Consider the following 19,536-nt stretch of genomic DNA (forward strand, 5'->3'; position numbering starts at 1 on the left):
TAGAAACAGCTGCATGGCTGTAGACTACAAGCTGATTAGATATTGTATGGACCAGTTTTCCTTTAAAGACTTAAACATTTATACCACACTAATTTGCACTGGAGACTGTTTCTATCACAGATGGATGTGAGCTGCTGTCAAGGTCATCATGTCTGTTGTGTGATTCATGTGGAAATTTGAAACTGGAGCAGAAAGTTTACAGAGTCTGATGCAAATAACTCATTCAAATGTTTCAGTGCAGGAGATGAAGATGTCGTGTTGCTGTTGAAATAGTAAAACATTTGATTTCTTTTCTGTTTTCTTTCAGGTAAGTGCTGCCAATGACCTTCAGAAGAAAAAAGAACAAGGGAAACAGATTCAGCCAAAGATCCTCGACTATCTTCAGCAGCATTTAGTGACTTTGTTATTCTTTGTTTCTACAATGATGAGAGAAGTGTATCCAGGGGGCTGCTGCTCAGATGATAATGGTAGGACACAGACTTTCTTTACAGATACATTTCCTCTGTTGTTCCACACAAACATGGAGGAGGATCCTAACAGGAAGAACCAGCAGCTCTGCTTGGGTCTCAGTGTCAGCAAATCCTTGTGGGAGATGCAAGTTCTATAAATAAAATATTGATGTGACTTTGAGTAATTAGGTTCATCACTTTCACAGTTCCCTGACAACAGAACCCAGCAGTGTTCACCTTGTGTTGTAGCTGACAGATGAGGCTTTGTGTTAGCAGACTGGTAGGACTGGTAGTAGGTACTGGATGCTCATATTTTACTGACAAACCTTCAGGCTAAAACACTGGAGCAGGTTTGACTTTGGAGAGCGAGAGAGAGAGTGTTTGTCCTTTGATGCCTTTGATGTATCAACATTCTACAGCCTGATGTCACAGGCTGCAGTAAGTGGACACACAGCCAGAGACAAGTTCAGAAGTCAAACAGGAGCAGAGACAGTTGGACTGGACAGGACTTGCTCATGATTTAGGAAGAAAGAAGTGTGGTGGAAAAACACTTTCCACCTGATGAGAAGTGAAATAGAATTCCTTTAGACAATCTTTGTCTTTTGAGGTTTTATTACAAAATAAAATCTTCAGAGTAATCAATTTCTGAAGAAAGGACAGAGCTCACACAGCAAAGAGGTCTGACCCCGAGCTACATGTTCCCAGGGCTCTTCCTCACATACCAGGATTGCAGGGAAAGAAAACAAGCTGGAAGTCAAGTGATAAAATTAATGAGCAACTGAGATGAAGTGTAAGTTATGCTCAGAGACACTGGACAGCAACAAAGATAAAGAATAGACTGTCTTTGTCCAAGACATAAGCAGGTGTCCTCACAAAACACAATGAACAGCATACTCAGCACATTAGGTCACTTCAGGTCAAGTTGTATGTACTTCACACAGAATTGCACCAACAACACCACATCAAATTCCTTGTATGTGTAACATACCTGGCAATAAAGTTTTCTGATTCTGATTCTGATTCTGATTGAATACACGAGTTTATGAGAATATACGAGTGTATGATAAGAGAATATATGGCTATATGATAAATTGGCATTACAAGAAGCACTCAGATATTTCTGCACAATTACTGACAAGGAAGGGAGGAGCTACTGCTGTTACAAGGACAAGAGGAAACTACAGGAAAGTCCAGATCACCTCCAAGGTTTTCAGTAAGTCAGTACATGTTAGTAGTTCATGTCAGTGTTTAGTTTAATGTTAGTGTTTTGAAGTTAATGTTTTGAAATGTTTTGTCCAAATGATACGTTTGTGAAATTAGAACGACAAGTAATCATACCCATAAGCCCAGTGGTTTGATTGTGTGCTTATCATTCATGGACAATATTGAGTTTTCTTTTATGCTGATCATGATTGTGAGATATCTGATTCTGATTCTGATATTCTCATGGTTGCTCAACTTCTTAACTTTGTTTTGGTGTGATGCTCTGTAGTTTGTGTTAAAGGAAAGGATTTCTAGGAAGTCTGTACTGTCTGCAACAAGATCCTTTCTAAAGAAATTCTAATGGAAATGATGGAGCATAAAATCCACAGTCCCTGTCCTGTGGAAAAGTTGACTTCCAGAGTTGAAAAGAAACAGACATGAGGCTTCAACAGTCTGAGTAGATCAAGTTTCTATCTTCCAGGTATTTTTAGTCCAAAATTCTCCTCTTTGTGTTTCTACACCTAATGTTTCCTTGCAAAGCTGTGGTGGAGAGATGAAAACACAGAGAGGAAATTCTGCACTAAAAGACAAACATTTGAAGATTCCCACTTGATTTTGTTTAACAATGCTGATGAATTTTAGAATTACTATTTGCACAGAAATAGGACTGTGGATTTTGTGGCCTATCATTTCCACAGAAATTGTTTAAAGAAGGGATCTCCTGGCAGCCAGTATGGACAGCAGGAAGAATTAGATCAAACACCAGTGCTTTGAATGGGGAAATGGGAATGTGAGTATATCTTTAAGTGATTTGGGTTTTTTATGCCTTTATTATGGACAGTAGAGAGATGACAGGAAATCAGGTGGAGGCAGAGGCATCAATGTTTCCAGTGGAAACTGAATTAGGGATGTTGGTGTAGATGTTCAGAAGCTTAAGGTTGTTACAGAGGTGCCCTGAAAAGTAGCATAGCACATAAGCTGTGATGGCATGCATTTCCATTACAGCCTCACAGGAGTTAGCAGGGTAGCTGTGCCAAATTGCACTGTGTTGGTCCTGCTTGGTAGCAGAGCTGACCATTGCCAACCTATGACATTCTCCTCCCTTTAGCTGTGTCTGCAGTCGCTACCCTCCTGTGTGTCTATGCTGTAGACTAGAGAGAAAGCTCTATTCTTAATTCTCTCTGTTTTCAGCTCTCAAGACTTTTGCAGCTTCTACCTGAACCTCTGTGATCTGGGGTTTACTTTCACTCCTCTGTTCCAGTTTGTACTTTCAGATATCAGCCTTATTTCACTGTGTACTGATCATTGTCAGCCACATCACAGCTGTTATGTTACTACTAATGCAAAGCAAACTTTTTGCTGTTTCTTTTAAACTAGGAAAAGGTTGTAAGAAAATGAAATGTGTTTCTCAGTGAGTTAGCATCACTTTATTAGTGGTTCAGATGAACAAATCAGTTTGCTGTGCAGTAAAGTGGAAGAAACACTTGCAGCGTTCCAGCACAGCTTTAGTGATAGTGGCTGTTCACAGCATGGCTTAATGTGAGTACAGCTCCACAATGGAAAATGCTATTTGTTAGAACGAGGAGTATATTGATTTTAGATGTCACATTTCCAGGTCACTCACCTTCCCAGTTTAGTATAAGGAAGCTGGTATATTTGTTTGGAAAGCTTGCACTGTGGTTTTGGAAGCCACGCCTCCTTGTCTCTTTAGGCCCCAGTCAAATTCACTACATCCCAAACAATATGTTCCCTTTTGAAACCAGAATGAAAGTTTTGCGTTCGTGGCGATACATACATTGATAATTGGAAGTTATTACCAATCATTTTAACTTATTTGGAAACTTTTCTGTACATACATAGGGTCATGGGTAAATCTTTTGTCTAAGGTAGAAGGAGTTAATTTTAGAAAACCTAGGACATTTACATTCAACAGAGTACTACATCTGCCCACTTAGTCCAGTGGTTGTGGAGCATAAAGATAATTGTAGAAGACAGCGTCTGTGAGTGAAATATTGTGTCTCTGTATTCTTGTATTTGCATCAAGTACATGTCAGGTTTAATCTCAGTGACCTCAGCAGAAAAAGGGTGTGTCTTTAGATGGCAGGTGTCAATTTAAGATCTCACCCATTTACCTAGACTTATTTCTGCTGGTTTTCTGCCACCACAACACAAGTGTAAATGCAGTGATGTAACCATGATGTCTATTGCAAATTGATCTGTGGATATAATTTTTCAAACCAAATTATATCCAGACACGTGTTGTTTTTCTATCTTTTTTCTTTCCTTCTTTCTTTCTTCTTTGTTTTAGCTGATTGTAGATCAGGTGCAGGGTTTGGTAGTGTAGCTACCTGCCTGGCTGGGCAGGATGCCAGCTGTGGAGATGGGCGCTGAGTTTGAGAAGTTAACACGCCGGCATGCAATCAAACTCGTGCACGGTGGAGGACGCGAGTCTGGCGGTTGGTGAGGTGATGGGGTACGGCAGCGTGAAGTCTGCCTCCAGCAGGAATGGTGCAGTTGTTATTTGGGGTTGGACAGCATTGCCAAAGTTAGTGAGTTGGTTGAACTGTAAAATGTTCTATGGAGTAGAATGGCACTGTCACACTGACAGAGGAGGATCAGCAGAGTCTGTATCCTCCTGCTGACATCAGAAAATTCCTGCTGGGAACTAAAGGCAGCAGGTGTGTGAAGGTGGAAGATCATTCCAGATCAAAAACTTTTTACTGAGTCAGCGAAGCCCTTGACAAAAAAATCTGGACATTTAGGTGGGGCAACTGTGGCGGAGCACATTAAGAGTGCGGCTTTGGACTTTGGACCGGCCTGTTCACTCTGCCACTCTATTCACTCTGTAATTTGTCTCATCAGTTCATGAACTGACTGACTGAACTCTCCCAGCTTCAGCCCAGAAATCTCATGGACAGCTGTAGTGGTTCCATGGTGTAATGGTTAGCACTCTGGACTCTGAATCCAGCGATCCGAGTTCAAATCTCGGTGGGACCTGGTTGCTCTTTGTATTTTTGGGGCAGCCGTGGCGCAGTACATTAAGAGTGCAGCTGTGGACTTTGGACCAGCCTGAGATCGGAAGGTCGTGGGTTCAATCCCTTGATCAAGCGCAAAAAATGGATACGGTGGTGGTGAAGAAGACGTGTCTCCCCTGCCTCTGCGACCATGGCTGTGGTGCCACTGAGCAAGGCACTGATCCACACCAGCTTCCCGGGCGCCTCACTAGGCAGCCCCCTGCCCCAGCGCCTCTAGTGCATGTGCACGCTTGTGTGTGTTTTGTTCACTTGGTGTGGGTAAAATGCAGAGAGTAATTTGCCCAGGAGGGATCAATAAAGTCATTAAAATTAAATTAAAAATTTTAAAAAGAGATACTGACAGATCAGGAAATTTCTCGACTTAAAAAAACTGATACTGAAAGCCAAGACTCAAGTAACCACTGCTGGCATCTAAACACACTCTGTTCCTGTCTCTGTTTCTTCTTCTCTGTTTAGTTTCTTTTAGCTCTGCAGTCTCCATGTGTGACTTCACAGTGGGCACTCTTAAACTTAACGGGGCAAGAGATAGACTTAAAAGAGCTGCTCTTTTTAAGCTGATGGAGCTAAAGAAAGTTGATGTTCTGATGATCCAGGAAACCCACAGTAACCTGGAAAATGAAGTTGACTGGAGGCAGACAGGCGTATTTGAACCATAAGTGCAGATTTAGTGGGGGGTGGGGATTGTTTTCTCCAGAAGTTTCAGTCCTTCCTCCTGTGTAGTTGAGGAAATCATCAAAGGCTGTTTAATGAAAATCACAGCTCAGTATGAAAAGGTGACTTTAGTTTTTGTTAATATCTATGCACCAACACATGGGGTGGACAGAGTGTTGGTGCTGAATGAACTGTGTGACAGACTGAGGGAGGTGATGGCTTCTGTCATACACACAGACTTAATGTGTACCTGGCAGGCTGATAAATGATAACATCACTCTAATTGGAGATGTCTTTGAGGTTTCTGGCTCACTGGGTGAAGATACTGGGCTGATCTCCATAGACTGAGTGGGTGCATCCACATTCCTTGGAAGACTCATCTGAACTCAATCCTAGATGTCAGGCCAACATGGAACATGCAGACTTACATCTGTGTAGGTTTTCATTCATCCAGGTCATCGTGTCCTAAGGGTTGATTGAAGGCAACTGGACTTCTTATTTTGAAGCTTGAATGAAATCAAGTTGCCTTCAATCAACCCTTAGGACATGCAGACTTACAGTGGAGAATCCTGCATGGCACTGTGGCAGTGAACTCTTTTATTTCTGTCCTTGACTCTGCAGTGGAGGATGTATGTCCCTTCTGTGGTCAGGGAGAGACAGTGTTTCATAGTTTCTCTGAATGTGTACGTTTGACACCTCTGTTTGCTCTGTTGGAAGCCATCTTTGGTAGGTATGGTGAACCTTTCACAAAGCATGTTTTTATTTGTGGTATAAAGTACAGCCACCAGAAGAAGAGTAAGTGTCAGTTTTTAAATTTTGTCATAGGGCAAGCTAAGTTAGCAGTGTATACTGGATGTAGATCTGCTCACAGTCTTTGTAAAAGGGGTGAAGTCCAGACTCATGACAGATTTCAGTTATTAAGCTGTCAATGACATGGACAGTTTCTATGAGGTCTGGGTTGTTGCAGATGGAGACATCCTCTACTCAGTAAAAGAGGCACAATTAATTTTTAGAAATGTCCTGATGTGATGATGGTGATGGTGATGATGATTTAATGTGGTATAAACGATTTTTGTTTTGAGTGTACCGTGTATAAATAATTCAATAAATGTATGGTTAAAAATCAAAATCTCTCCATCTCTCACATTAATGAAAAATGCTTGGATGGATAAATGAGAGAGGTTTGTCAGACCAGGTCTCTTCTAGGACCTTTTTGACAACAAAATGCCTCATGGTGGAGACGCTTGAGGCTGCTGGTTATCTCGTACTCTCAAACCCTATAAACAGGCTCTATATACATGCTAAAACGCCACCAACAAATCCAATGCTGAATAGGGACATTAATCATCTGGATTTCTCCACAAATCCAAGCACAAGAAGCCATGAAAAATGAGCTTTTCCACCTAACAAGAATTTTCTGACTACTCATCATCTGATAAAGTTACTATATCCAAGTACCAACAGAGAAGACAGGAGACAGAAAGATACTTTACAGTCATTTCTACCAGCAGTCAGCAGACAAACACTCATGAGAGCACCTTTACACCTCACTCTGATAAAAGAGACACAGCCCAGTTCAGCCTCTGCACAGCTCTGAAGGACAAACACTGCTGTGACTGTACTTAAGAGGCAACATACTATGATTTACATTAACAACTGACAATCATATCACTAATAAAACATTCAATTCAACAGCTAATTAAAAAGCCAACAATAGAACACTGTAAGAATTGAAGGAGAACAGGATTAAAATGCAGAGAAATACTGAGGCAAGCTGGATGAGTGAGGTGAGTCATTAATGGATGATATGGAGGCCAAGAATTCATCAATAAAGAAGATTAAACATGAGGGAAACTAAAATACAAAACCAGGAACTAAACAGATTCTACACTGCAGGTAGTGAATCATTTGCTTGATGATCAAGGTGATTATTTCAAAGAAATGTGCCTTTAAAAAAGAAGACATATCTCCACTATCAACAGGAGGAAATGAAATGAAGAGGAAAAAGGTGAAGGAAGGATTCTTCTCTTCTCTTCTATGTGTGTGTGTGTGTGAGAGAGAGAGAGAGAACTGGGAAACACTTAAGACAAAATAATTTAACCTGTACAACAGACTCATCTATTTGTTAAGTATCACTTCAAGGTGATGTTTGATTTTCTATTCAAGTTCCTTTGAGCTCATCATTGTAACTGTGTCACTAGAGTCACTTCAGTCTTTGTATAAATCTCTGTCTTCATCATTGTTCAGAAACATCAGCAGAGTTTCAGATCAAAGCCAATGAAACTCTGGACATGATAAAAAAGAGTCAAATAAAGATGCTGGATGGTAGAGTACACAATAAAATATGTCTGGATGAGGTTTGCTGTGTTTTGCTGTGTCCTACACACATATGAACATTAATGTGGAGAAGAGAAACAGATTAATGTCACAATCTGAATTTAAACACTCAAGGGTCAGACAAACAGAGAATTATCAGGATAAGACCAGACTTTCCTCTGAAGGAACAGAGAACTGAGACATGATGATTAACAGAGAACATGTCAAATTTAACAGCTGAACAAATGATTTTAATAAAGGATGATAATGTGACTATTTCATCCTTGTGTTGTAAAACATTCAAAGAGTAACTGAACACTGGAGAAGTTGATATGAGACAGTAACATCACCAGTGGGGATCAGAGGACAGTCAACTATTTGAATTTGAACTAATCTCAAACCAACATGAAGCCAGAAAATGACAAGACAGTGACAAAGGAAAATGAATTTCTATAAAGTGAAGAGTTTGCACAGGTTTGCAGGCTGTTTGACAGGTTCATCATAGACTGAGACTTGACAAATATTCCAGCTGTTTCCAACCTGAGTAACTTCACTGAGGATTGTACTGCAGATCATTTCAGTAAAAGTCATTCATCCATCATTTCTGTCACCACTGCCCAGAAAGACTATAGTATGTTTCAACTGTGTCTTTGCAGTTTACAGCAACAAATCACATCACTGAAGTTCAAATTAAAGCCATAAAATCTTCCTAACACCGAGTCTAAAAACAAAATCCATTTGGCTCATAAACAGGCAAAAATCACACTTAAAAAACAAGAAGAAACTAAACTTAATTGCTCTTATTTTCCTTTACTGTTTATTTAAGGAAGAATGAACTGAATACACCTGCTGCCCATTTGAAAACACTGGAAGAGAACCGCAGACTGTTGAATGCTGATCATCTTAAGCTTCACAAACTGTTTTCAGTCGACAAAGTGATTGTTAAAAATCCAGTGGTTTAAGATATAAATATGCACAATCTGCACAAACAGAGCTCTCATCAAAGGCCTCACTGAGATTTTATCTATCAAAGTGCAAAAAATCTACTTCACAAAAAAATCAATCCTCAGTCACTTTCTAAACAAACTAGAGACCATCTTCCATAGGATCACAGCAGCCTCGACACATGCAGGTTTACTTGTGGTTCCTAAAGTCTCCAATAGAGAGAATGGGAGTCAGAGCCCTCAGATATCAGGCTCCTCTACTGTGGAACCATCTACTAGTTTGGGTCTTGGAGGCAGACGCCCTCTCCATGTTTAAGAGGAGGCTTCAAACTTTCCCTTTTGATGAACCTTATAGTCAGAGCTGAGTAAGGCTTTCCTGAATGAGCCACTAGTTATGCTGCTATAGGTCTACACTGCTGGAAGACTTCCCATGATGCACTGATTTCCTCTCTCCTCCTCTCCCTCTCCATCTGTACACATTCATATCCCATTAATGTATGTTACTAACTTGGCTTCTTCTCTCTCCCATGGTGTTGTGTTTTCTCGTCTCTGCAGTTACTTCCACCTCCAGAGCTGCAGAGTCTGGATCTGTGGCTGCAGGCAAACTACTGTTCCACATGCAAAACACTGGTGGTTGATCTTCAACATAAATGATAAAAAGACTTGGAGGACGCCTGTTTCAACTATATAAGTCAGACTGCTGAAGCCTCATGTTTGCTTCTTTTGAACTTGTCTGTGAATGTTCTCATTCATCCAGGTCATAGTTCTTTCTTAGAAAATTGAATCGAAGGCAACTGGACATATGTTTGTCTGGGAAGACGTTTCGCCTCTTATCCAAGGGGCTTCATCAGTTCGTATGCATCGGTCTATCTAGTCCGCACTAGTCTGACCAAGAAAGTGGAGTAAGACCCAGGTATTTAACCTGTTGTAGGTGGGTCCACCAAAGTACCTGTGAAAGTACTGGTTTCACCTGACCATTGTTGTGGTCCCCAGTGAAAGACAGTCGTCAGGCTCATGTGACCTAGTTTGTGTCTCATGTGAACGACCGTCGTTAGGGTCAGGTGAGTCCCTGGTGGATGACGCTCGTTGAGAGTCGTCTGAGGTTAAGTTGTTTACTCTCCTGGGTACACATGAAAGGGCTACATTGTAGATGGGGGAAAGGTGGTGTCGCAGACCCCCTCCTCTGTTTAGTGATGGTTTTTCCACTTTCACATAGATGGCTTCTTTGACTCCTCTCTCAAACCATCTGTCCTCCCTGTCCAGGATTTTGACATTGCTGTCTTCAAAGGAATGTGCTTTTTCCTTTAGATGTGAGTAGACAGCTGAGACTGGACCCGAGGAGTTAGCCCTTCTGTGTTGGGCCATGCGTTTGTTCAAAGGTTATTTAGTTTCCCCAATATATAGGTCTCTGCATTCCTCACTGCATTTGACCGCATATATTAGGTTGCTTTTATGATTGTGTGGTATCTTGTCTTTGGGGTGTACCAGTTTCTGTCTGAGAGTGTTACTGGGTTTGAAACATACAGGAATTTGATGTTTGTTAAAAATCCTCCTGAGTTTCTCTGAGACCCCAGACACGTATGGAATGACAACGTTTTTGCGTTTATCTTCCATTTTCTCAGCATCCTCCCTTTTGAACTTTGGACGTCCCTTTTACACAGGACATGGACTGTGGATTTTATGCTCCATCATTTAGGAGGATCCAAAGCAACAACCACGAATGATTTCAATTTACATAAAAGCATGTGAACGTTTTAGAACATTTGAAGTTTAAAAGATAAACTTGAAAAAATAGGCACCTTTCCTTTAACACAAACCATAATGCTTTGAAGCAAAAAATGAAACCTAAGTTGACAATAGAAAAATCTCACAGATACAATCAGCATAAATAAACTGAACATGTACTGAAACCTTTGGGCTGAAGTTCTTGTGTGATTAGACATCATGCCAATTTAACAAACATCCCACTGAACTGAAACACTGACATCAACTAAAAAAGGTTTTGACTTACTGAAAACCTTGGAGGTGATCTGGACTTTCCTGTAGTTTCCTCTTGTCCTTGTAACAGCAGTAGCTCCTCCCTTCATTGTCAATAATTGTGCAGAAATATCTGAGTGCTTCTTTCTTCCTAAATCATGAGCAAGTCCTGTCCAGTCCAACTGTTTCTGCTCCTGTTTGACTTCTGAACTTGTCTCTGGCTGTGTGTCCACTTACTGCAGCCTCTGACATCAGACTGTAGAATGTTGATACATCAAAGGCATCAAAGGACAAACTCTATCTGTCTCTTACACACACACACACACATTGTTGTCTTAATATAGTTATGAGGACACACCATGACTGAAAGCCTAACATTAACCAAAACATAACCCATACTAATGATATTCAATCTTCTCAAAAATACCAAATGAATTACAACAATAAGCACTCAGGACCATTCAGCTGGGTTGGTGAATTCAGCACCAAGGACAGCAGCAGCTGAACTGTACACAACTACATGTACTAACACACAGCAAATTCACAAAGTACTAAAATCTGGAGTCAGGCAAAAAAGTGTGAAAGAGTTACATTTCTGGAGTTTATTGTATAACTCTGACTACAGTTTGTGTTAAGGTGTACACCCAGGCCCAGTTGGATTTTGGACTTTATTCCCTGGTGTTCAGGATCTGGTTTTAACTCTGTCCCTGGAGTTCACGACGCATTTTATCGCGGCATGAGCAGCACAAGGAACGTCGTCACAAGGCTGGTAAGAGCATGATTTTTATCAGAAAGTACTTTAAATGCGTGATATTTTGTCATTGTTCTCACTTTATCTACTTACATAGTACCGCTAATGACTGCGAACTTGATGTTGAACGTAACCCCATTGCTTTTACTCCATTATTTAGAGCAAGTAGCTCCCGCAGCATTAGTTAGCTAACTGTCCTTAGCTGCCATTGTGGAGCTGTTAGCTTTCACTCAAACGTTAATGTCGGCCATACTGTCTGTGGCGTGTGATGTGTCTGTATGACGGTAATGACAAACTGTTTGATAAGCTTCACAAATGAATGACGACGCGCATCTTGAAGGTAATTAATACTGTTTTGGAAATAACCATCCAACAATGCAACCGCATGTCGCTGTTTTAAGAGAATAATTTCCGGCTCAACGGCGCAGACGCAGCTGAAAAGTCAGTTTTGGCTAGCATGCTAACAGTTGAGCTTATAAACTGTAGCCTTGCTGTTTTGAACAGCAGTGAGAAACGTGTATTTTAACAGTGTGTAGTTGGGATAAACTTTAACTTGAACATGTTATTCTCAGACATATGACATTTTCTTCCTTTATGTCAAACCAACATGTTGATCAAAGTACAACATGGAGGGAAGAAGAAGTACATTAAACTGGAAGAAGCTTGCTTCTCAGATTTTCTCAGTGCAGGTCAGTCAGATGTTTAGTATTAAATGAATAAAGATGTAAACATGTTGTAACGTGGAGTTGTTATGGTATAGTCCAGCAGAAGTTTCTTATCCCAGAGACTACAACACTGAAAGTCACAGATCAACAGGGAGCAGAGGTGGATGAGGATGTTTCAAAGATCTGTGTTTCTTCATCTACAGTGATGATGGTAGGACATTTAAAAATTCATATTTTGCTGCACTTATATTTTGAGAGACTTGTATCTTGACACAGACAAAAATATGTGATTGTGAGAAGTGGATGATAAGAATTCCAAAGTACAGTATTTAATCAGTTCATATTAAGCTGTATGTGTTGTCTGCATTTCAGACCTCCCATCTACTGAAGCATCTATGAACCTGGCTGATCGTTCAGACCTGACAGAATATGTGACCCTCACTACTTGTGGTAAGAAGAGTTATAGGTAATGATAATGTTTTGTCTTGAGACAGGTAATATCCAGCCAGGTATGTGATATAGTTTTAATGTGCAGAAGAACCACCTCTTCATCCCAGAGTAGAGTGGAGCTAAAAGCAGGTCCCACATCATCCAGAACATATGATGATCAGCCAATCAGAGATGAATGCATGGAAGCCATATCTCTCCTTCACCACACAGCTGATCCTGACTTAGTGTTTCAGAGGATGAGAGAAACCTTCTACTACCGTCAGCAGATTCTTCATGACCCACAGTGGTCAGCTGATGTATTACACACGTTTCCATGTTTCTTGGATGTCATGGGACTGGTTAGTATTAAATATATTTTTTTAAGTAAAAATATTGGTTTATTTTAAACGTTTGAAAATGTTTTTCTCTTTTTATTTAGATTTTGCAAGACTTCTCACTGATGTTTGGAGCAGAGGTTGCTTCAAGGTTCCTTGAAAAATGGAACAGCAGTTTTAAAGATAAAGTGATCAAGGAGGCAGGAACCTGAAAGAGACGTCTCTCTTAAAACAACAACTGAAAGCTGCTCTGAATGAAGGATCTGACACTGCTGATGAAGCAGGTACAGTTATCATCAGAATAGTAATGCAGTTATGTGAGTCGTCCAACAGTCGTCAGTTTATTGTGTTTTTATTGATTTACTTTACAAAAGCATCTCTGAGTCTAAATAGGCCACTTAAGTCTGCAGTTAAGATTCAGTGTGAGGGCTGAACATTGCTTTGCTCTCCAGCACAGATTTATAATGACTGGGCCATTAATAGTTGTTATATGTGTATATGTTTAAGATCATAGTAAAACCATTAGAACAATGCACAGAGCAATATCATAAACACACTACTTAATATATATAATGAGTGTAAAAGTACTTTTCACTCTGTCCCCAGAGTGGGACAGCAACATGGCTTCTCTTCTGGTGCTGCTTCATCTTCTCACTCCACAACCAGCTGGAAGAAAGCGTCCCACAAAGATCAGCGTCGGAGAGACAACGGATCATCTGGTAAAATTTCAGAAGGTTTGTCAAAACTTCCAAATACTGTAGATGTTGCTGAGTTTTAGAAACACATTTTTGTAAACATATTTCTCTTGTTTCAGTCATCGCAAAGCCCTGAGGATCATCTCCTGACCACTGAAGGAACCCATCAGCCATATCTTCTTACCACAGTAACTTCAAAGACCCAGGTTTTCACCTTTTATATTGTCTTGGACAAAAAGCTTCTGTCATGTCAGTCATGTACATCCTTTGGTGCTTTTGATGAGCTGTTCAAGTCACATTTTGTTTTCGGTGTGAAGTATGATGACGCTCTCTCCAGCCTGTACACATTTTTGCAGACAGAGTAAAAGAGCTCAGAGCAAAGCTGTTAAACAAACCATAAGTAGCTTATTTAGCCAAAATGTTGAGATGTTTCCTCTGCAATTCATCCTTTGGTTCAGTGTTGCTTTTGTTCAGGAACCTCAAATGAATTCATGCCATGTATCCAGGTAAAAGTCTCTCTAGTTATTGTGGATTCAGGAGACATCTCATTAAGATACACAGCTCCATTGATAACACAAGTGTGTCTAACCAGATCCCTTTCAACAACGACACAGAGACAGTAAACAATTCTCAGTCTGTAACTGATGAAATACTTCATCTCATTTCCAAAATACTGAAGCAGCTCCTTCAGGTTCTACTCACAACAAAGACGTGTGCTTCAGTTATAGCCAAGCTTTTGGGGAGTGGTGAACCAAATACTGTAGTTCTTTATACAACTGAATCTCTTCACCTTGATTGTGAAGCCATCGTCTGTGTCACACAGTGGGTGAAATGCTGTGGAGCTGAGTATCGTGTTGGACTCTTTGTGTGCACTGGTACTGATGAAAACATGAACCATTGTTCAGCAAAATAACATCAATCATTTTGCACAAAGTGTTTTTTGTTTTGATTGAGCATGAAACTTGTTTCCATGATCACTTCCATGTTTTCCAAGTGAGTGACACTACACAGAGTGAACTGATTCTAGAAAGGGAGAGATTAAGATATTTCAAATGGTTTGATGCTCAGATGTCATATGGTTGTGATTCACAATGTTATGTTGTATCAGAGAGTTGTATAATCTGATTTCTAATCTGAATTTAATGAGTTCTCTTACTGTTTTATACTTGAACTGTAAAGTGAGTAGTCGTCTACCTCAAGTTACACAATGCACCACAGAGAAATGTGTCAGTTTTTTATACATTTGCAGACATTTTATTATGCAGTAATGTGCTGTTTACAGTGTTTTATACAACTTCACAAATGTTTTTCATTGGCATTATTTGCTGCCTGTGTGCTGTAAAATTTTACAGTTTTAAGACAGGAATTAATTCAAAGTGTCATGTGTTGAATTTTTAAATGTATTTGCACAAATAAAAGCAAAAAAAATCAACAGGATGGTGTTTGGTGGTCATTTTCCCATAAAACTAAATAATATAATAATGAATAAATTTTAATTCTAAAAAGTGTAAATAAAATACATTTTGAGTGTTAGGTGTCAACACTGGAGAAGAGTTTATATTGAAATTAACTAAATTTTAGAGTCACACTCAGTGAGGGATGAGTATTTTAACACCAGGAGGAGTTCAAGTTAACTCTGTTTCAGTTATTTTAACTCTGCCACAGAGTCTATTCAATGGTCACACATGTTCACTCAGACTGAGTTGATTTTAACTCACACAGAGTTTATTCCAGAGGCTAAAATTAGCTGTGTGTGCAGTATTTCCAGCTTTACACATGAACTTGTACAAAAATAAACACTTCTGTAGTGATGAAGAAAAGTGTCCATGTAACATTTAGGGCTTGACCATGGTTCCTGGCCCCTAAACAGAGGAGGAGCAGAGAAAATGTGGGCCAATAGGAGCTGTTTTAGGGTACTGAGTAAAGTTGATCATTTTGAATGTGATTTCCAGAAATGTCATCTCTATATTGTTTCCAAACCTCTTTGCACTCACCCCACCAGGGATGGCAGCTGAGATGTTCAGATAAACAGAAGTGAACCATGAAGCACGTGCTGGGTTAAACATCATCACTGGCTGACAGATGAAGTCCAGGGTAAGAAAGCTGAGAGGAGAAGAGGAACACATTCACAAAGTGTGATATTAAAGAGAGTCAACAATGAAATCTGCTCTTCACCTGAGCTTCTTTCCACTAACTGACTCTAGAAGGTGCCAAAGCTCCTGAAGTGTTGATTTGGAAATGTTTCATATTATCTCAGGAATAATATGATGGAAACTTGAAATGATTGTGATGATTGTTTACTGTATAAGTCCATGTAAGAGCTCCTTATTTGTTATTATTTACTAGAGGAAGTCAGGCTGCTTCCTGAACGGAGACAACTATTCACAAATGTACTCAGTGGTTTCACTGTGTTAGGTAATAACTAAGATTTCATGTTTCATTCTAAACTCCAGTGCCAGCCAATGGAGACAGGCCAATACTGAGTGAATACAATACTGAATACATATGAAAAACTGCAGGATCTGTGCATGAGGACAGGATATTTTCAACTCTTTTTGGACTTTTCTTAAACTCTATATAGAACCTTTTGGACTTTTGAGGACTCTTGGGTTTTGTTAGTAGTTTCCTGTTTTTGTTAAAACATGTTTCTCTTATTTTGGTCTATTTTGATTTTGCTTTTCCCATTTTATTTTGAAGCCCTAGCCCTTGTGTATGTGTCCTTAAGTTTAAATTTAAGTTGTACTTTATATTCTTAGGGAAATTATTGTCTGTGCTTTACCTATGAACGAAACATACAAGCATGCACATGCACTAGAGATGCTGTGGCAGGGGACTTCCCTATAAGGAGCCCGGGGAGCTGGGGTAGATCGGTGCCTTGGTCAGGGGCACCACGGCCACACGTCTCCTTCACCACCACCTGTCATTGTCACCCCTGGGTTTTCTTTTCCCTTTGGATTCACTTTCATTTGTTCACATCAAGTAAGGACTTCAGAGTTTTAAGTTTTGAACTTGAGCTTCTGAAGTTTTTCTCCTTCTTGGAAGATTTAGTTGTTTAAGTTTTGTTTCCTGGCCTTGGACTTTGATCCAGTGATTCTGAGTTTGATAAAGAGAACTTTAACTGACTCATCCGTCTGTCTTAGGGTTTCTACACCTGTCCCCTCCCCCTTAGTGTTCTTGGTCACAGCAGTGACTGTAACAGGTCCCTCTGACCTCTCATTTCATATTTTTACAGTGTTTAAATATATGACACCATGTGGACACAATATCATCTGAAAGGATTTTAAACCTCAGGATGAGGCCACTTGAAAGTTTACTGATCCCTGGAACAACATCTGATGCTGTAGCTGATTTTCTCACCTGGTCATCTGCATCTCCAGAGCACATGTCCATCTGACCACTGCTCTCAGCATCTCTCTCCCTCTTCCTGTCTCTCAGTACTTCCTGCATTGTGACCAGACCTTTTGAAACCCTAGTCCTTGTGTATCTGTCCTCTGTCTACTTCTTGTCTTTTTCCTGTTTCCCTCTGTGACAAAGACTGCGTCACTGCTCACTGGTAGCACATGGTAGGACAGACACTCAGCCCTGTACCCATTCATGGTTCAACACAAATGATTCCCACTGTTTTCCTGGTGAGTGCACACACCACAATGGACACATGTTCATACACCATATACCCAACCCTCACAGTAAAACATAAGAAACACACTACACACCAGCTCTGTTATTTCAAGATGGTTTATTCACTCATATGCTTTTACCAGTGCTGCTGCCATCTTGGTCCTCTCCTTCTCTGTGCCTGGGGGCTGAACCAAAGCAGCTGAAGAAGGCTGCCTTATATAGTGGTAGGTACCTGTACAGCTGCTTCATTGCCATACCAGGTCCCACTGAGTGGGAGGGGGGATTTTGGTTTGGCATTAATATAATGGATGATATGATGAAGCAGGTTCATGTATGTGTGAATTACTGAAATGATGATTTGTGTTTTGTTGCTTTTTGGTAGCACTTTTTTTTGGCTTTAAATAAGCACCGCTCAAATGCTATTTGCGACTCCAGCCATCATTTTTTTTCTTTCCTAAACTAAAAAGAAAACCCACGTTTGAGTGACACTAATTCACCTCAGCCACCTGGAGGGGGGGTAGCTGCAGCCTCACCACCTCTACTTTTGGCCTCTGCTCAGGCAGAAAAGTCATTTTGGGAGGTGTAGGGGTGTAATGGGGGCACACCCTCTTCAACCACAATGTTTGGATTCACAGATGAAATTCAGAGGCTCCTCTGTGGTCCAGCTCAGAGTCTACAATGCAACACACCTCACTGATCTCTTTACATTATTCATCCAATTCACCTGAACACAAATGAAACAGAGTGAGAATCCTCCAGAGTCACATCAGTTCCCCTGAGGCTTCTTCTCCTCATGCAGTTCTTCAACCCTCCACATTTTTCCATCAACACATGTAAACATGTTTATTGACTGATCATCTGATCTGATTTGTTTTGTTTATTTATTGTTGCTTCTCAGTCTTTAGTGTTGACTGAACAGGAGTCTTCTGCCCTCCAGTGGTCACTGTCAGTAACTACAACTCTGCACACAGCACTGACAATGATACTGATGTTCACACTGACATTATTCCACATTTACTGACTTATTTTAGTTCTAATGTTCATCAGTCTGATAATGACTCTCTGTATGTGAACACACATATTATTACACTGCTATAAACACTGATGTCTGACTGATGGACAAATAATCAGAGAGTTTACTGCCCTCCAGTGGTGACACTGACAAGTGTCCAACAGGACTCACACTGATTATTAGGATCAATATGTACCAATCAGTATTGATGACATCATCAGGAAGATGAGGACTGGTCATAGTATGAATAATGTTCCATGTATTATTCCATCCATGTTTTCTGTACAAGCAGATACACTGTAAAAAATGTGACAACTAAAAGGATCACTGTAAAATGATCAATACGAGATGCACTGTAAAAAATTCTAACATTGATTATCAGGAAATACTCTGTAAAAGAATTTAACGGAGGCTGTGCACTGTGTAAGATGGCAACAAAGGTGACACAGGATATATCCAATAAACAATGATGGTCATAGATGAACTCTGGAAAAACTTACAACCAGAGGATGCATTGTAAAATATTACAACAGTGTAATGAACTTGTAAAAAATAAAAAGCAGCAGATGTATTGTAAAGTGGAAGTTAGGCTGTACTGTTAAAAACACAACAACCAGGGTGACAACACGGAAAACATCACAAGGGAAAGTTTTTAATCAAACTTCAGCTGCTGGTTTTCACTCTCATCTTTTCTGAGTCTTTTTTTTTAAGTTGACTTTTAAAATCCATAGAATTGAGGCTCAAACTCTTCAGAGTAGTCAGGAGCTTTCTAACTCTGTGAATCTCTGAAACACAGTTTGACAAATTTCTGTTTTTTCTCAGATCTTTCAGATAAACTGTGGCAGCATTTTAGTTTGAACTGAATCAGCTCAGTTGTCCAAAGATTCAGAGAAAGACAAAACACTGATGTTCACAATGATGCTTTTAATGTGAAAGGACAAGATCATGATTACAAAAGTAAAAGTCAGCAACATTTTTCTCCTGTAATAATTGTAGCTTCCATCTTTAAAGGACTGGAAGAGGAAGAAGTTTACAAGGAATCATTTAGAAGAGTTTAACACATAAACTGCTTTAGTACATAAATCTGAAAAGGTGTGTGTGAGTGAAAGAGACAGACATGTACAGACTGAACTATCTGTTCAACAGTGAGAGAGTTTCTCTAACAGGAGGAGACTCTCTCTGCTACACTCTACACAGAGACACTGAGGACCCAGACCAACAGAGGTCAAACCCAAACCCAGGATACAGAGGTTCAGTGAATGTGGTGTTGAAGGTGTAGAGGTGGATGAGTGAGTCAGAGGAGACTCTGTAGAAGGACAGAGAGCCAGTAGGACAGTCCACATACACTGCTACTCTGTGAGAGACAGAGTAAGATGATGAAGAGGAGGAGGAGACAGATGTCACTCTGTTATTGTGCCAAACAGAGTAACCATCATCACAGCAGATCAGACTCCAG

General features: G+C 40.1%; 1 non-coding gene across 1 annotated transcript; it reads left to right on the forward strand.

Moving 5' to 3' along the window:
• Window positions 1-4,577: 4,577 nt before the first annotated feature.
• trnaq-cug lies at window positions 4,578-4,649 on the forward strand. Its single transcript has one exon. It is a non-coding gene; the product is annotated as a tRNA-Gln (tRNA).
• The last annotated feature ends 14,887 nt before the right edge of the window (window positions 4,650-19,536 follow it).

The sequence above is a fragment of the Toxotes jaculatrix genome, chromosome 16, assembly GCF_017976425.1.
Source record: "Toxotes jaculatrix isolate fToxJac2 chromosome 16, fToxJac2.pri, whole genome shotgun sequence".
NCBI classification, from domain to species: domain Eukaryota; kingdom Metazoa; phylum Chordata; class Actinopteri; family Toxotidae; genus Toxotes; species Toxotes jaculatrix.